Genomic DNA, 14,866 nt, shown 5'->3' on the forward strand with positions numbered 1-14,866 from the left:
GCAGTTGGACTGCCGGGTCGCCATGCGTCATTGCAACTGGGTCCCCTCTGTACCAGAGGTTGGGCCCACTGGCGTTTTCCCCTCTCTTTTAGCCACACTAAGGCCTGTCTAGGTTGGTTAGTTCCCTGGGATTCCTCGCAGTGGGGAACCCATGATTTGAATCGGTTTGTCGTCGAGGCGCCGACACAAAAGGTGGGGGTAAATGTGACAGATTGGTCTACACCCCTCAATCTGACTGATTTTGGTCCTTTGTCTGTGATTGGCTGGCCCATTACTGGCAGGACTTTTATGTTGATAAATGTAGTTTTTGGACGTGACGTGGGTCTCTTTCCGCCCCGCTGTTGTTTTGCCGGCAAAGGACGCCGGCTGGCGTGTGAGCTGCTGCTAGTCGTGATCATTACCCGGTAGATTTGGTACCTTCAGGTAGGCATTTAACATTCATACTTTATGATGTGTCCGATCGCCGTATTGTCTGAATTACGGACCTGATTATGTGACTGCGTTCCACTTCTAGCCATTCTTGTGTGGAACTGCACTCTGCTGTGAACTGGCGTTCACTTCGCGCTGCCTATACTGCACCGGTGTGTTGCCCCATCATCTGTGCCCTGTGGCAGGCCTGATTCGTGGTGCTTACGCTGGCTTGGAGTGGCCACAGTGGTTGGCCCCTGGGTACCTGACTGCAGTCAGTGGATGGTAAGCTGGCCTATGCTACATTGATGTTGTTGCTCCGATGGTAACGATGACCTTAGTCACTAAATCTACCCTCACTTTCCTCAGTGTGTGGTCCAAATTGCGTTTGTTCCGAACCACGGATCTATGATCAGGTTAGCGGTGCCTCTCTGACGCTGTAAGTATTCATTTCTTCCTCTTGATTGTCGCTGTCACCGATTACCTCTAGGCTAGTGAGTAATGGGTACCTGTCTGTTACAGGGGGATTGCTAGCTACACTCCTCGGAGGTTGCTGTTTTGTTGCCGTCACACTCTGCGCCGGTTCCGACTGGCTCCACCTGCTCGTCCTGCTTTTGTTTGGTTTAATTATTTTTTATTTTCTGGCCCGTTTCTTGGGACGCCAGCCTCCTCGCTGCGCACTGCGCAGGTCTAGTTACCTGTGTGTGTTGTGAGTGCGTGTGTGTCTGTGCGTCTGTATGCGTGTGTGATTGTCATTTAGGCACGGCACCGGAGGCAAGTGTACACCCCCTTCAGTCAACCTACGGCGGTGTAGTTCTCCCCTCTCTCGTGCTATACGAAAGTTAAGTTGCATCTAGTCATCACTGTGTATGCAATTTGTGTAATACAGTAGTACGTGTCATTCTCGCCATTGAGTGTCTCTCTCTTCTCTCCTCCCTGTATAGGTATGGAGTTGCCATAGCGCGCCGGTCTTCGGGTGGTGGATTCCCTCACTTTTCCATTGCTGTGTGCACTTGGGTGACTATTACTATTTTGCTGCGTGTAGTAGTAGATGTGTGTTTTCTTTTTATTTTGTGTGAGTACTTTATTGTGTGTGTTTATTTTGTGTGACCTTTTCCCTAGTCTTTAACTATCCCTTTTCAACCGTGCTGCTATTGGTTAGCCTAAGCCTAGCTTCCCCCCCCTTCAAGAGTGACACCATTGCCCTGTCTCCCCCGTACTGGGGCGGTTCGTACGATTGAGGGTAGCCTCCCTTCCTCTCTCGCAAAGGTGCCGTGCGTGTGTGTGCGTGGTGTGTGTTTGTGTGTGGCCATTGGCCATATTGCTCCACATAACGACCCGCCTGTGGGTGTCTAATAGGGATCAGTGCAATATTGTCTGTAATACAATTCATCCATATTGTATTTTTGTAATGTATGAGTATTTGTCCCTTGCATCACCACTGCATATTTGCACACCTGTATGACAAATTCACATCTGTATGACTATTGTATTTATGTAAAGAGAATAAACACTTGACTCATGCCTGAGAGTGCTCCGAACCTGTGTCCTGGTTTACTAATTTGGGGGGTAATTTCACTCCTAGGTTGTCCTCCCCCACCCTAGGTGGCGTAGTCGTGCAAGAGCTGAGTTTAATTTAATTAACCGTAAACGTGCCACTGTTACAACGTTTATATGTATGTGTGAATCAGGAGCTGGAGCTGAACAGACTTAATGCTGTATACAGTATGTGTGTGTCCTGGTGTAGAGTATACTGTATGTGTCCTCAAGTTCAGTGCATTCTTTTTTGAAACTAATAAAAAGAATGCAACATTGTCTTTATCTTCACCTTGGTGGACTCTACAGTTGGACTTCTCTAATGAGGCTATTTTAACTTCTGTGCCATCTGCAAATGTTGTGCCTATGTATGTTTCATTGAAGAAATAGGCTAAAACAGTGTCGGAGTTACTCATCTTTTTTACCTTCTATAGTTTCCCTCTTGAGTGTCTCAAATGCCCTTTAGGGAGAGATCAGGAAGCTTTGGCTCTTTTTGTCACCGTGCCAACACACTGACCTCCTCCAGCTCTGATGAGGAAGGAAAAGAGGAGCAACAGAAGGAGAAAAAAGGAAGAGGAAGAAAATAAAAGGTAGAGAGTGACTTGAGCGTGTGTGTGTGTGTGTGTGTGTGTGTGTTGGAGGGGGAGGATAAATATGCTCCATCTGACCAAATTTAAATGAGTCGCCACCGGCTGGGGGTGTGTCTTTCAGAGAGATAGAAGTTGAAAACACAGGAAAAGCTCATGAGCTTAGGAAAAGAGGTGTGTGCGTGTGTGTGTGTTTGTGTGCAGGGAAGCCGACAGAGGGGGACAACAGTTGTCCCGGGCCCAGGGAGAGAGGGGGCCCAGAAATGGGTCCCCATTACATTATATTTTATTAGGTGGGGGCTCTTTCAGAAGACTTTGTCCCGGGCCTTGGGAAACCTGTCAGCGACCCTGTGTGTGTGTGCGCGCGTGCGTGTATGTGTCTTGGTTGTAAGACTTTATGTGTGGATGACTGAGGGAAGGAGAGATCATCATACAGCTACTACAGTACTTATTTGATATGGTTGTGCGCCCATGTGTGTGCTGTGCATGCACACACAGACACACACACACACAAACACACACATGCCCACACTAACCTGCCCCCATCCTATTCCAATCAGAGCAAAACAGAGGTCAAAAGCCTTTCGAAATGCATCTTCTTTTTTCATTTTATGAAGTGGTTTAGACTGAGTCTTAGACTTCTTTATTGTCCATTAAACTTACATAAAATGGAGATTTTGCTTTGGTGGTGGCATAAGGACGCACAAGGACACACAAGACAAACACACATCACAGTCAACACAATAAAGAATAAATAAATAAATAAATAAATAAATAAATAAATATATATATATATATATATATATATATATGTGTGTGTGTGTGTGTGGATAAAAGATAGATACAGTCCCAGGAAAAAGTTTGTACACCCTTTGAAATTTCTTACCTTTCTGTCAAAATTGGTCATAAAACATGGTCTGATCTTCCCGGAAATCACAAGAAGGAACAACCAGAGTCTGCTGTAGGTACAATTCCTGCCACTTCTCTACGCAGAGAAACTCATGACAAAGTTATGAGAATCATGTGACTCAAACTGATGATGATTGAGACGAAGGTCATCAATAATCATTAGTAAAAGAGTTACTTCCCCTCTGACCACCAAATGGCTGGCCCAGGGTCCCTGCCATGTTGTTCTCAGCCCTCCTCCTTTAGGAGGCACCGTGACCAAAGCCCCGCCTCACAATCACCTGGGCAACACCTAAGTGTTTCCCAAGGGCCCTTTGTTCCTCACTCTAGTTTTGACCGCTGGACGGACGAGACGCATAGAGCAACTTGCGCAATTTTGGACAAAGTATTGTTTGATATTTGGCCGAATAACAAACATAGACTGCTGAGTTCATCTTACACACACTTTGCAAAGAATTCCTCACTTCAAGTCTAAGACCTTGCCTGGACATATCTTAAGACTTTCATCCGGACACTGTGAACTAAAGGCGAGTTCACTGCGAGGAAATATCCACGCACGCCTCCGTGGAACAAACTTCTCGCATTTGAGATTCAACCGAAGAATCTCGAAGCCGCAACAACAAAGACTTTTGCAGCCCCAAACTCTCGAGGACGAGAGAAACGTGGACTGCAATCCCCATTTCCAGACGGACGTACCGCGCCTTTGGAAACTGGACCCTCCTCTTCATCTCACACAGTAGGCACTGGGCATAGCTTATGTACTGAGATAGATGTGTTTTTGAACTATGACTTGAGTTATTTTTCATGTGCACATGTTTATTTGCATTTCTCCTGCTTCTCTGTCTATCCTTCCTCTTAGCTTAGGTTCCCCTCTGCTAACCCATTCTGTATTACTGGCTACTAAGGCTAGCGACCCCGCTTGTGGCGTTCGTACGGAATAGTTCAAGTATTGATTTAACCATCAGTATTCTGAGCTCTCCGAGGACCGTCATAGCGCGGCCGTTTCGCTGACTAGTCCAGCAATACATGCGCTGCGCCCCTTTGTTGTAACGGGCCATAACAAAGCCCTAGGTTAGCAACGCAACGCTAACCAGTTGTTTACACAGACACGCATAGCCACTAGAGTTCCATCTCTCTTTCCCTTCTCTCTCTATCTCTCTCCCTCTCTCTCGTTCTTTCACTCTCTCCCTGTCGAAATACTTGATTCTCAGAACCCTCCGAGCATTTCGGTACTCTTTTATACACTTTGAGTGCATAATCTGTAGTAAACTATTCTCTGAATAACCAACTCTGCTCGGAACGCTCTGCAAGTTAGCCATTAGCCAAGTTGGGCTTGCAGCTCCTACACAAGCACGCTGAAACCCCACTTCCTGTAGTTTTACAACTCGTAATGGCTGCGTAGACGGCAACGTCTCCCACTTGTTATTTCTTTTATTTCGTTTTCTTTCTCTCCCTGTTCTACTTGGACTTGTTATCGTTAATTCCAGAACCCTTTGATACATTCGCGCGTCCACTACGGGACTTGAAGCGCCTGAAACCACACGGTTTACTTGCTACATAGCTGCTAGCTATCCCTATTGTTCACGGTTCTGATGCTAACGTTAACCTAGCCGAGAGGACGCCATTGTTGCCCAGCAACAGACACACACAGTAATCAGTGCGAGTTCCTCCCACTGACTACTACTCTCTCATCCCCTTTCATTTCTCTCTCCATTCCACAAGGAATTGTGTGCATTTATTACAGAAACCTAGACATTGTTGTAGACCCCCTGGGCCCTGCCTAGTCAACACTAGGCCTTTGCTAAGCAGCTACTTATCAGTAGCCTTTCCATGGTCTATGTTTTCTGTAGCTAATGCTAGCTTAGTCAACCACACACACGTGGTAGCCTATAGCAACCAGACCCCTGCTACACACACACACACACACACACACACACACACACACACACACACACACACACACACACACACACACACACACACACACACACACAGGCTGAAAGCCTATTCCCCTCCTCTTTCTTTTCCCTTCTTTTTTATTTCTTTCTTGTTTTATATTATTGTGCCTTATTATTATTGTTATTATTCCATTTAACCGACTTTGAATGTAATGCATTTTATTAGATTACCTAGTAGTTAATAAAAGTAAATCATTTGATTGCATTTTGTTGTCCTTGTTACTTTGTACACCCAACCAACCTATTATTAGAACTTTGCCTTCAGATCAACTTTTGTGCTTGTGTACCCCAGCTGATCACCGAGAATAGGCCTTACTGTTCACTGTGAACCGCTGAGTAACCCCAGTACAAAACTTATTATTAATTCTGTGTTTAGCAATTTATTGTTGAATATTGTGATTGATAATCCAAGGATTTTATGAGACGGTCCTTGGCCAAGGATTTTATGAGACGGTCCTTAAATTACATTTTAATTAATTTGTTTATTAATATTAATTAATTCATAATTAATTAAATTCCCAAACGAGATTTTACCTTCAATTCCTGGTATAGCCGCATGAGGAGTAAATCCACACGCAGCTTCCCATACATTAACGTAACTTCAATTACATTACGTGGTGCGTAACGTGTGAGAATTCCGATTCTCACGCGACTACCCCTACACTACTTTAACTAATTCAACCCAAACATTTACAAGTTTTCATATTTTCATTGGCCATAAGATGTAAACATTCACAGGACAGCAAGGCATAAGTAAGTACACCCTTGCATTCAATAGGTTTTAACCCTAAATTAGTCGCAATAACCTCAACCAGATGTTTCCTGTAGTTGCAGATCAGATTAACAAAACAATCTGGATGTATCTGGTCTCCCTCTTCTTTAGAAAACCGCCTCTCGTCAGCAAGGTTTGTGGGATGTCTGGAGTGCATAGCTTTCTTGACTTCATGCCATAATCACAATTGTTTTTTGTCAGGGCTTTGACTCGGCTATTCCAGAATGTGTATTTCATTATTATGAAGCCATTCTAAAGTCGATTTGCTTCTAAAATATGGGTTGTTGTCACATTTCAATATGGTCCAGCTGCGTCTTGTCCAGCTAATACCGCTACGCCCATTCCTCCTTACTAGACCGCCCTCACAGTAACGCCCCTTTGGCTGTTCAAGTTTGAAGTCTGACATGCTGCCGAGAATGACAACACAAGCGCCGCGCGGGATTTATTAAAACGACTGGATGGATTTCGCTGGATGGATTTCGCTGCAGCGATCACTCAACTGTCGGTAAGATTTCGAATAAAATGCATGAATATACATAACGGTTACTTTACGAGTTGACTTAGTCGGAGTGCGAACAGAAAGTCGGAGGTGTAATATTTGTTCAACCTGGTGTTAAACGTAATTTCAATTCTTGACCAGTGCATGTAAAGAAATTGTAAATAAAACCGACTTGATGTAGTAGTGCTAAAAATAAACCTTTATATTTTCTCTTAGTGAACTTCTCAAAATATATGGGCTAATGTAGATACCACTTGGGATGGGTTTATCGTTACCTATTGTTTCTGATGGGGCGTTAATTGGTGTGGCACCCGGCCGGAACTCTTCCTCACTTCGGGAAGATTGGCAAGTGGTAAGCTGTGTTTTTTTCCTCCGTGTCACAAACTATTTAATGATGTTTCTGTACTTTAATTTCTCTGTTATTTTATTGATCTTTGATGGGAAGATATTCTGTTACGTTTGTGTTGATATTTTCGTTGTAATTTTCGCTCAAAGTATGTACATTAGCGCCATTAATGTCCGCGATCGTTATGAAGTTAACAGGTGCTAACGAGCAGATTGGGAAGTAAATAAATGCTACTGGATCGAGGCCCCTCGTCATCTCTCCTGCCTCTTCAATCATCCAAAGACTGTTTAGTCTGTTATTTTAATGTAATGGTCGGTTCATGTCCGTTGCATTGACTTGACTTGTCATTGGGTCTGATTTTAAATGTGCCATATAGTTCAATGTGGGAGCAGGTTCACACACTAAATAAGACACTAAGGTCAAGCAGATTTTTTGTTTTATTTTTCTCAGAGCAGAGTAGAGCAGATGTTTCAGGTTGCTGCCATCAGAGAGCAGTGACTTGACCTCAGTGTCTTATTTAGTGTACTCCCACATTGAACTCTACTTTTTGGGTCCACGCACCTACTTATTTCTAAACATCTAGAGTGCAACAATACCCATGCCTCCTAATGTGCCATATAACCTGTATCTCGCCTATTGTGTGTGTGTGTGAGTGTGAGTGTTCGTGAATGTGTTCACGCAGATATAAGAAGTTGGGGTTGGGGTTGATGATCCACATGATGGTGATGGACCAGGACAGCTCTGGACCTCCTGACTGGCAGCTCCATCCTCAACCTCCCTTCCTGTCCTTCACACATGTGCAGGTAAGGCCAATTTTTAAAAACTCACTGCATTGTCTGAGGCAAAAGTAGGAGAAAAGGAGTGAGTGAGTGAGTGAGTGAGTGAGTGAGTGAGTGAGTGAGTGAGTGAGTGAGAACCCGGCCATTACATGTGATGTGACCCTTAAAGGGCGTGTGTGTGTCCTAGAACCAAGACAGTGGCAGTGTGTGTCTGTCTGTCTTTGGTTAAGGATATTTTTAAGATACTACCTTGTTGTGTTAACATTATTTTGCTATTTCTGACAGGCAGAGGCAGTTTTCTGAAGGATGGTTAATGTCAGTACCAACATGTTGTGATGGAGGCTTCCACCTGAGCTGAACACAGAAACTTGCACACAGTGGTGAGTAAAACACTGAATCTGTTTTGTTCTGCACTAGACCAATAAGTATTTCATACAGTAATTCCTTTCTGTGCTGTGTTTATTTATTGAAAAAAAATGTGGATAGAGGATAATACAAAACACTGGCACTGTAGTGATCCCTGCACAGGCCAGAAGCTGTGTATCTCTTCAGCCTGGTGTTTTGCATTAAAATGATGGGTGTGATTTTTATGTAGTGTATTCTATGTATCCCTCTCGTGTGTGTGTGTGTGTGTGTGTGTGTGTTTGTGTGCATGCGTGCTTGTGTGCATGCGTGCAGATGGAAGCAGTCGTTCCTGTTCAGCATTGATATGCCGGTAATGGGTTTGATGAGCCACAGCATGGTGATGGGCAATCAGCATCAGGACCAGGGCCGCTCACAAGGAGAACCTCCTGCCCTGCCTCTTCATCCTCAACCTCCAATCTTCCTGCTCTTCACACATGTGCAGGTGAGGACAACCTCTAAAATGCACACTTGACTTGAGGCAAAGGGGGGAGAATAGGCGTGCATGCATGCACGTGCACCAAACTTTAAGACAGTAGCAGTGTGTGGGGGGGCATGTGCACAAGCATATGCACGTGCTCATGTCATGTCCTTCTGTAGGTAGATAGGGGGTGGTTGTTTTTGTCTTAATTGTCATTCATAACATTAACATGCCTTTTTTTGACAGGCACAGAGCCAGTTTTCAGAGGGAGGGCTGATGACACCAGCAACTTCGGATCTGAACCTGATCAACCCAGCACCAACCACTGTGCCGCTCCTCCTCTGCCAACTGCACCACATGGCTCCACCATCTCAAAAAGGCACAGACACTACTCCACTTCCTGCGAAGGATGAGAGAAGAGCCGACCTCCCCACAACGGCACTCACCACCTTCTACAGGGGTGTCATTGAGAGCATCCTGACCAGCAGCCTCTCTGTCTGGCATGGCAGCCGTCAAGCTGAAGACTAGAAGGCAGTACAGAGAGTGGTGAGGACAGCAGAAAAGCTCATAAGATCACCCCTACCTGTTCTCCCTACTACCATCAGGGAAGCGCTAGCCCAGCATGCGGTGCTGCAAAAGCACACTGGGAAACGACTTCTTTCCACAAGCCATCAGACTCCTCAACGCACTGAAGAAAACCACATGAATAACCAAGGACACGGGAGAATATTCCATGAACACTTCTTTCACCATGCCACTTACACTTTACTCATTGCACCTTGTATACAGCATCTTCACACCACCTGTATGAACTCCTCCTGCCGTGTGTGTGTGTGTCCACTGTGTTTGTGTATTTATTGTCCATCAGTATGTTAATCTTATTATTGCACACTGTTTGGGTGTCTGTATTTATAGTATGTATCAGTCTGTATTTAATGCCAATGCCTTATTTTTAGTTATTAGTTAAATGCACATTTGAGACTGGTCAAACACAATTTCAAACTTTGTGTTAACCCTCTTGTTGACTGTTCACACTTCATAGTGTAAAAGTAAACAGAAATAAATTCACATTTCATTCCTGTCTCGTTCACTTCTTTCAGCAATGTATGTGGCCTACATGCAGGGAAGCTGACAGGGGAGACAAAGGGGTCCGTTGACCTGGGCCCAGTGAGACGAGGGGTCCAGGAATGGGTCCTCATTACATTGTATGTAGTCTATGTATTGAGTGGGGGGCCCTTTCAGATGACTTTGTCCTGGGCAAAGCCAAAGCTGTCAGCGGCCCTGATTATGTATGCACAAACATGATGGTAGGAAAATTTTTCTCTGTTTTCTGATGGCCTTTGAATTAAGACAGGCCAATCTGGAACCTCTCCTGGATAAAGAGGTAAGCTTCACTCCTAAATCATAGACAGACATGGAGTATGGTAGGCCTATGGTAATGAAGAAATAATTTTCTCCAATAAAACAAATAAATAGCCTATTGCTATTTCAAATACTATTTCATATTTTTTCATTAATATCTGCTCTTTTCAAGCTGGCCACAAACTGTGGTGAGGTGACAGTACTTCAAAAAGTCGGGAATGTGTTGCTGATGTACATCGTACAACTTTTCTAAGTAGCCTATATCATGTCTTACCAAGTGAACAACCTCGCCTAAAAGGGTTTTTTAATTATTATTTGTCGGGGTGTGTTAATATCCTGGAAAGGATAAATCTGTGGTTTAATCATATAGCCTACCCAGTGTTAACAGTGACCTCGATACACACAGCGAGGTGAGGTAATGCCAACGCATTGACAGTATATATTTAGGCAATATAGGCAATACAGTATTTACTGTCAATGTGTCAACGTTGTGTTGAAATCAAAGCATTTTGGCGACCTGATACGTTATGACAAATCTGTGCATAGCGACACGAGTTCTAAACAGTAGGCTACAATGTCCGAGGTACGGGAAGACAAAGCAAAATACATATTGGGATTAGAAAACGTGTGATTTATCTCACTTTCTTACATAAATTGTTGAGAATATTATGTCAGTGGAATGTTCAGTGAAACGTTTCTCTGGAAGATAACAATTTGCACGGGATATCTTTGAAAACATGGAGCCTTCATCCGGAAATGGCCTTGAAAATGACATCATGCAGTATCCCTTCACGATTGGCCAATACGGCAAATGCCGGGAACGCCCATGGGCGTGCTTGCATTAAGGGTGGAACTGTTTTACTGCAGCTGGACCCTTCTCCATTTCAGCACCCACCCTCTTGTGTGCTTCAACTGTGTGACAGACTGCCTCACTTTTTTCTGTAAAATATCTCGATAAACTTCTGAGTTCATTGTTCCACTGATAATAGCAAACTGAAAAGGGCCTGAGGCAGCAAGGTAGCCGCATATAATGATGCTCCCGCCACCATACTCAAAGGTGGAGATGATGTTTTGGTGAAGGTGTGGTTCTCCAATTCTCCTCCAAACATGACATTGTGTGTTCCCCTGAACAATTCAACTTTGGTTTCAACGTTGGTCTACAGAATATTTTGCAGTAATTCTATGAAGCATATAAATGCTTTTTCGCAAACCTCAAAGGTGCAGCAATATTTTTTTGGACAGAATTCCCATTAATTTTAGATTGGCAGAATGAATCCCATTTTTAGCTATTCTTGGTTACATCTCCTCTTCTGAGTATGGTGGCGTGAGCATCATTATATGCGGCTACCTTGCTGCCTCAGGCCCTTGACAGTTTGCTATTATCAGTGGAACAATGAACTCGAGTTTATTGTGATATTTTACAGAAAAAACGTGAGGAAGTCTGTCACACAGTTGAAGCACACACGAGTATGGGTCCTGAAATGTGACAACAACTTATACTTTAGAAGCAAATAGACTTTAGAATGGCTTCATAATAATGAAATACACATTCTGAAATAGCCCAGTCAAAGCCCTGACAAAAAACAATTGAGATTATCAAGTCAAGTTTATTGTCAATTTCTTTACATGCACTGGTCATACAAAGAATTTGAAATTGCGTTTCTTGCTCTCCCATGCAGACATAGACTAATCTAGGTAAGGACATAGACAGTATAGACATAGACAGTACTCTTACATGGACATAGACAGTATGGACGTAGACATTGCTCATACAGACATTTAAAGTGCAAGACTGGACAACAGAAGACTTGTAGAGAACATACATTAAGAGGAGGTATTTTGTTGTTCTTTTCTAAAAGTCCTTTATAGCGTTCTGACATAGTAATAGTAGCATTTGAAGAAAAAAAATAATTAAAAAAGGTTTTTATTAAATACACCAGCAGCAGTATGTGTGTGTGTGTGTGTTTGTATGTGTTTTGTGTGCGTGTGCGTGTGTGTGTGTGTGTGTGTGTGTGTGTGTGTGTTTAGTGCAGGTAGAAAGTGCGGTGTGCGTCTGTGTGTGTGTACCTGTGTATGTGTGTGTGTGTGTGTGTGTGTGTGTATGTGTGTGAGTATGAGTTGTGTGTCAGTGTGTGTATGTTTGGGTTTAGTGCAGAAAGTGCAGTGTGTGTGTGTGTGTGTGTGTGTGTGTGTGTGTGTGTGTGTGTGCGTGTGTGCATGTGTATGTTTTGAGTTAGTGCAGGTTGAAAGTTCAGTCACAGATGTAGTAGTGCAGGTGGAATGTTCAGTCGCAGATATGGTGGTGGGGATGAGGGGGGGGAGCGTTGTCAGTGGCCTGGCTGGCTAGAGGCTGACAGTGAAGGGAGAGTGGGTTGAGTGTTCAGTATCTTGATTGCTTGATGCATCGTGCTGCTTGCAAGCCTGGTGGTACGGGAACGGAGGCGCCTGTACCTCTTTCCAGAGGGCAGGAGGCTGAACAGTTTGTGTGCAGGGTGGCTTGTGTCTTTGATGATCATCAGTGCTTTTCGGGTGAGGCGTGCGGTGTAAATGTCCTGCAGGGAGGGGAGTGGTACTCCAATGATCTTCTTCGCTGTGTTCACAACACGCTGGAGTGTCTTCCTGTTTTTCTCCGTGCAGCTTCCTCCCCACACTGTGATGCAGCTGGACACGACGCTCTCTATAGTTCCTCTGTAGAATGTTGTCATGATGGAGGGTGTAGCACTTGCCTTCTTTAGTTTGCGCAAGAAGTAGAGACGCTGATGGGCCTTCTTCATTATATGGCATGAAGTCAAGAAAGCTAGGCCTATGCACTCCAGACATCCCACAAACCTAGCTGACAAGAGGCAGTTCTCTCAAGAAGAGGGAGACAAGATAAAAACAGATTATTTTGTTAATCTGATCTGCAACTACAGGACTGTAAAGTCTGGTTGATGATATTGCAACTAACTGAGGGTTAAAACCTACTTAATGCAAGGGTGTACTTACTTATGCCCTACTCTCCTGTGAATGTTATGGCCTTATGACCAATAAAAATATGATAACATGTAAATGTTTGGGTGGAATTAATTGAAGCAGACTCTGATTGTTCCTTCTTGAGATTTCTGGGAAGATCAGACCATGTTTTATGATCAATTTTGATAGAAATGTAAGAAATTTCAAAGGGTGTACAAACTTTTTCCTGGGACTGTAGATAAAACCTGTGGAATAAAATTAAATCTCATTACTCAATTAAAATTAAGAGACTATTCAATTTTACCATATTACTTACTGCTAGAGCAGCGCACAGAGCTTCCTATGCTGTATTACTGTATAACATTTTTAAATTAATAAAATACCACTGCTAAAATACTGTTGAGGATCTGCTCTCTGTTATTATAACCAGTTCTTTGTTAAGAATAGCCACAGCTGATGGTACAAATGACCGCTTGTAGCCATTCTTCCTAGCCATTGGAATTTTCAGTCTGCGTCCAGATGGTTTCCGCTCCAACAACAGATGTCCCCGCTATGAAGCAGAAGGAGACGTTCACACACGCAAATAAATAGGCTATGTATATGAATAAAAGCGGGCATTTGAGTTTCATATTTAAATTTGCCGACCTCTTACACCCTCGATGAGGGTCTTTGTGATGGGAGGTTTCTGTTCTGGGCTCAAAAGTCTTTGACTTTCTCTGTATGAGTCCAAGATAGATTTCCTTGGCTATGGAACTTATTTTTGTTCTGTCCGTCTGATGAAAAAAAAGGTAGCAGAAGAAAACCAATACAAGCAACCCAGAAGATTGTCAGTTTGGTAACGTTTTTACTTTATGATGAGAACCATTTATTTAGCTCTGCATTTCTTCAACTTTTTGCTCTCTGTTTTCTTCTTTGGGCAGTGAGGTCATTCCAGAGCAAATTCTGAAAGTGACCTCACATCACACTTTTCACGTGGGAGCAGACTGAATGGCATGTGCAACTCAGCTTTTGAAATCAATGTCACTCCTCCATATTCACTTTTTCTCTCCGTCTCGGTGCACACAGTCAGGCAGGTAGAGAGGGCAACAGTGTCCCCTCTGCCCATGAAAACAAGTGTTTTCAAGCTCACAAGAAGTCATGAAGTTTTGATTTCTCCTGCCAGCTTGATTAAGTAAGTCTCCTCTTGCATGAAGAGCAGCGAGCTCAGAGCTCAGATTCCCACCCTCATTTTTTTGTGTTTCTCTACACTCACGTTCACAGACAGAACAAAGGACTTGACATGACATGCACTACTAGGTGAGAGAGTGATTGTGTGTGTGTGCCTGTGTGTCTGAGAGAGAGAGAGAGAGAGAGAGAGAGAGAGAGAGAGAGATACAGGCAGATAAGAGAAGGAATGGAGACAGGAAAGAGGGGAATCATGTCTGTGACAAAGTCTCTCCAAGTTGCCACAGGTCAACAATAGCAAGCACGTACATGACCCAAGTTTTTACGTTTTCAATATTACCTTATCAGGTGGTTAAACGAGATCGCATCACCATATAGTTTTATCCAAGCCAGGCAGTCTCCACAGGAAGGTATATAAATTATATGAACTGCAGGGTGAATGTAAAACACTTGGAAGATGGTGTGTGTATTTGGCATGGTTGTGCATGGTATCTGACTTCATGGAAATATGTCTGTCTGTTGCCAAGACGCTGTATTTTTTATATAATCATTACATTACACTAATGCTTAAAGGGACACTGTGTGAGATTTTTAGTTATTTATTTCCAGAATTCATGCTGCCCATTCACTAATGTTGCCTTTTTCATGAATACTGACCACCACCATCAAATTCTAAGTATTCATTATGACTGGAAAAATTGCACTTTTCATACATGAAAAGGGGGATCTTCTCCATGGTCCGCCATTTTGAATTTCCAAAAATAGCCATTTTTA

The 14,866-nt window shown here is 43.4% G+C and overlaps 2 long non-coding RNA genes across 3 annotated transcripts; both read left to right on the plus strand.

The window, feature by feature from the left end:
* The first annotated feature begins 798 nt into the window (after nucleotides 1–798).
* On the plus strand, nucleotides 799–1,949 carry LOC134439499 (uncharacterized). Its single transcript, XR_010032773.1, has 2 exons — nucleotides 799–847; nucleotides 931–1,949. It is a non-coding gene; the product is annotated as an uncharacterized LOC134439499 (long non-coding RNA).
* A 4,676-nt stretch (nucleotides 1,950–6,625) lies between these two features.
* Nucleotides 6,626–9,680, plus strand: LOC134440465 (uncharacterized). 2 transcript variants are annotated; one of them, XR_010032967.1, is made up of 5 exons: nucleotides 6,626–6,672; nucleotides 7,695–7,815; nucleotides 8,077–8,171; nucleotides 8,470–8,638; nucleotides 8,861–9,680. It is a non-coding gene; the product is annotated as an uncharacterized LOC134440465 (long non-coding RNA). The 2 variants fall into 2 exon arrangements; XR_010032966.1 differs by lacking the exon at nucleotides 6,626–6,672 and having other exon boundaries at nucleotides 7,442–7,815; nucleotides 8,861–9,674.
* Nucleotides 9,681–14,866: the final 5,186 nt, after the last annotated feature.

Source organism: Engraulis encrasicolus, chromosome 23, assembly GCF_034702125.1.
Source record: "Engraulis encrasicolus isolate BLACKSEA-1 chromosome 23, IST_EnEncr_1.0, whole genome shotgun sequence".
In the NCBI taxonomy this organism is placed as follows: Eukaryota; Metazoa; Chordata; class Actinopteri; order Clupeiformes; family Engraulidae; genus Engraulis; species Engraulis encrasicolus.